This window comes from Cyprinodon variegatus, unplaced genomic scaffold (assembly GCF_000732505.1).
Source record: "Cyprinodon variegatus isolate N-32 unplaced genomic scaffold, C_variegatus-1.0 Scaffold535, whole genome shotgun sequence".
NCBI lineage: Eukaryota > Metazoa > Chordata > Actinopteri > Cyprinodontiformes > Cyprinodontidae > Cyprinodon > Cyprinodon variegatus.
Window position 1 is genome coordinate 205,135 of NW_015150988.1, and position 4,165 is coordinate 209,299.

General features: G+C 40.3%; 1 protein-coding gene across 2 annotated transcripts in view; it reads right to left on the bottom strand.

Annotated features, from left to right (window-relative positions):
- LOC107095293 (zinc finger protein OZF-like) overlaps nucleotides 1–4,069 on the bottom strand; it is an 8,739-nt gene extending 4,670 nt beyond the window's left edge. For both annotated transcript variants that reach the window (XM_015391312.1, XM_015391313.1), the window contains exon 1: nucleotides 3,906–4,069. The gene's annotated coding sequence lies outside the window, so the exon portion shown is untranslated. The remainder of the gene's footprint in view (nucleotides 1–3,905) is intronic.
- Nucleotides 4,070–4,165: the final 96 nt, after the last annotated feature.

The following is a 4,165-nucleotide window of genomic DNA, read 5'->3' on the forward strand; positions in this document are numbered from 1 at the left end:
GAACCGAGACAGTCGAACCGAACGGTTCGGACGGTTTTCATAAACCGTTCCATCCCTACTGTGTAGCAAATACGGCAAAGAAAACAAACATGATTACTCTGTGGGTGGCTGTCAGTCTATGGAATCTGGAGAGTATCTGTGAACATAGACACAGTAAAAGAAACATTGACTGGATGTCCATTTCTCAGGCTCAATAGAAACAACCCATCACACAGCAGCTGGAGGAGACGCTGATGGACATATGAACACAAACACACAAAGATGAAAATATTGTTCTGCACTGCTCATGCTACTGGAGGAAAGGCTGCTCTTTTAGTTATGGACAATATAGATATTTGTTTACATAGATAATTTTACAGATAGTATTTCATTAGTCTGTGTAGGGTATAGATTTCATGTAGAATTAAGATAATAAATATACCCGTTATTTTTTCTACATCGCTGTGACGTTTTGGCGATCTCGCAATCCCTAGTTTTTTTGGCTCTGCACTGCCGTAGCACAAAGATGTCTGCCTCCATGGCTGCGAGACCCGCTCCTCTGTAATTATAAATAACGAATTCTAAGGCAACGCAAATGTTAAGGTCAAGAGGCTGAGCTCGTAGATGATGATAAAATAACATAGTTATGTATAATATATTACATTTCTGACTGTATATCCCTGTATTTATTACACACTGTAGCTTTAATATTTCAGACCTGTTTCAGATCTTCAGGCCCACTATGAATGTATTAAATGACCCATTTCTACAGAGGTTAAAAAAGCAGTTTTTATAGTGCCCCATAGTTACCACATTTAATTATATTCTTCATATTTGCTGGTGCTCCAATGGAAGAAAATCAAAGGAAAATATATGAAAGGAAAAAAAAAGAATTGCTCATACCGTATTTTCATGACCATAAGGCGCACTGTACTAAAAGGCGCAGTCTTAGTTATGTGTGCCATTTCTGTATTTAACACACACATAAGGTGCATCGGACTATAGGGCGCGGGTTTTATATACCGGTACATGTCCTCTACTACGTTTAAATACCTCTACTGCGTATTTAAAATTAGAGCGGGAGCAAAACTGAGTATGTTTGTGCTTTATTCATGTATTTATTACAAAGTATTAATCAAACCTGGAAGCTGGCCGTGAGAGACACATCGCTGATGACACAGAGCGCTGTGATCACTCCTCTGAAACAGTTTATTGACGCATAAATTACCTTAAAATGCAGAAATCTGCCGGCAGAATATGTTCGCTTTTATTATCCTGGTGCCTGCAGTTTAGATTATTTAGATGAAAAACACCTACTAGCTGCCGCTGTGAACCACGAGGAGGCGACCCGGCCAGAGGCTGCTGTTGAATGGGATTCCTACTGACAGCGCACCGCTGTATGTGGGGGTCTAAGCGGCTCCGACAGAAATAACATTGGAAGGCAGGATGCTAATCTGAATGATCTGACTGCAATAATTAAGTTTTCAGGTGGATTTTCTCACTTAAAAACATATTAAAACTACTTTATTCCCACTGATCACAGCAAATATAGCTGCAAAGCAAAGAAAGGATAGAGTAGCTCCGCCCAACGCGCGTCAGACACACTTTTGCACCGCGCAGCAAGAGCAGCAAAGCTGCTTCAGCCGCAAGTCAGAACTAAAATGGTACAAACAGCAAAAATGAAGCAGCAGACGCGTGAACGTAGCATTACTTTGAAGGGCCGGTTCACACCGATGTCGAGCTGTTGAAGTTCCTTTGTCAGACCCCCCGGAATAACAGCAAGCACAGCGTTCATTTGTTTCACCATGTTTTTCACAGCGGCTGTTAGATGGGCACGCATGGAGTCACAGATTAACAGTGATGGTGATGCGTGGAAAAAAACCACCTGGTCTCCTTACATTCACCTCCCTCAGCCACTCTTTCATCATCTCCTCAATGAGGAGATGATGAAAGACACTTCCCCCTTTAACGTTCTCATGGTGGTCTTAACAACATCCGCAGTAACAACACACATAGGGCACACCACACTATAGGGCGCCCCGCACATTTTGAGAGAAAAAAAGACGTTTATATGCGCCTTATAGTCGTGAAAATACGGTACTTCTATAGAAACAGATTTTCAAACTGAAACATATATGTCTGGTTGATCTGTGGAGTGCCTTGAGATGACTTGTGTTGGAAAAGAGGAAATGGGCCAATTCAGAAGCTAGAGTTTTGACTGATAACCAATCATATAAAAACAGAAAACGGCCTTAATTTTCTCTTCTGCAGTGGGGTTGGGGGGGTTTATGGTAACTTTCATCGTTATGATAAATTTCAATGATATATGATAGCGGAAAGACTGCACAGTGTCAATTGTGGAGTCACAGAGGGTGATGGCGATAGCTGGGGCTGAGTTCTTCCTGGGAACTATCATCTCATGGACCTAAAGTGGGAGCTGAACATCAACTCCCTCACCAAGAAAGCCCCACAGAGGATGTACTTCCTGCGGCAGCTGAAAATATTCAGCTTGCCAAGGACAATGACGGCGCACTTCTCCTCCATCACTGAGTCCATCCTCACCTCCTCCATCACCATCTGGTATGCTGGTGCTACCGCCAAGGACAATAGCAGACTGCAGCGTGTTATCTGGTCTGAAGAGAAGGCGATTGGCTGCAATCTTCCATATCTCCAGGAGCTGCACGCAGGATTCTGAGGCATGCAGGGAAGATTGTGGCTAATCCCTCGCACCCCAGCCACAAACTATTTCAGTCTATTAGTAGCCTTCTCAAAAAGGCCCAGAGACCCCTGTAACACTGACACTGCCTCTCTCCCTCCCCCGTTCAGGACCTAGAAGCAACGTAGCATCTCCAGACATTAATGCAACGCAACTGTGTATATAGCATATAGCTAGACACTATATATTGAATATAGTATATTGTATTTTTATATTGAATATAACTATAGATTCTGTGTTCTGTATACATATCTAATTTGTCTCCACCAAGTCAATTTCCTAGTAATTTGGCAATAAACTTGATTCTGATCTTTTTTTTTTATTATTTGATTCTATACTTGATAGAACTACCAGATGAAACTACATAATTTTCACCATTTTGTTTTTCACTGCAGTTTGAATTTTTAATATTGCCATTAATTCAATTGCGTATACTGATAGGCTGTTCTTCTCTTAATTTCTATTGTCTATGGAGAATATACACTGCTGCCTCAGTATGTCCTGATTCTGGATCTTTTGATCCTTCTGTAAATAACTTTGTCTAAAAAACGTTTGAATATTCATTGTTGTACAATAACACATTGTGGAGCTCCTTTTTCTTTTGTCTTGATTCATTTATGAAAATTCAAATCTACACATGTATTAATAAATAACCAGTATGGTAACTCTGAGTAAGGTACAGTTGCACATAACTATCTATCTTATGCATTTTGAGCTTTTGCAGTAGCAGTCCATCCAAAACTAAAGATTTTTATTTTACTGTGTTCCCAACACTCCTGTAAGATGGTTTTCAGCAAATGTCACTTAACATTATCCCAGTATATTATCATTTATTTTAATCTCCTACATGTAATTCATAGAGGCATTTCTCCAGTTTCAACTTGTAATGCTGTAATTTATAATGTTCAAGGTCAAGATGTTCCAAACTGTTATCTGCTGCTCCCATATAACTGATCATATCAAAAGTTAAAGTGATTGATTCAATAATGATGTTCTATTGTTCTCCCTAATCCGTTCCTTCTAAACAATGTAAAATATTTATATTTTTACATTTTGCCTTGACTTTTTCAATATGTTGTTTCTAAGTAAGCGTTTCATCAATATAAACAGGCTACCAATAAATCCAATAACTTTAATCTGCTCATGATTTTGACCAACCATTGCTAATTAGACCTTCATCTTCAGAGTTCATTCACACCACTGCTAATACCTGAAGGTTCTGGACTGGTCTGGTTCTCCTGTCGATGCTCCCTCTAGTTCCAGATGGATGATGATGAAGAAGATGGTGGTTTACAGCTAAATCTGTCTTTAAACATCAAGGAAGTCTGAAAGCTAACGCTGCTAACCACAGACATAATAAAAGAGAAGACCGCGCATCGGTCCCTTTCGCCTATGGACACTGACGTGATTTGGTGGCGCCATCTTGGGGCGGTCGACAGCTCCGCTTAGTAACCTGTTCTGAACAGGCAC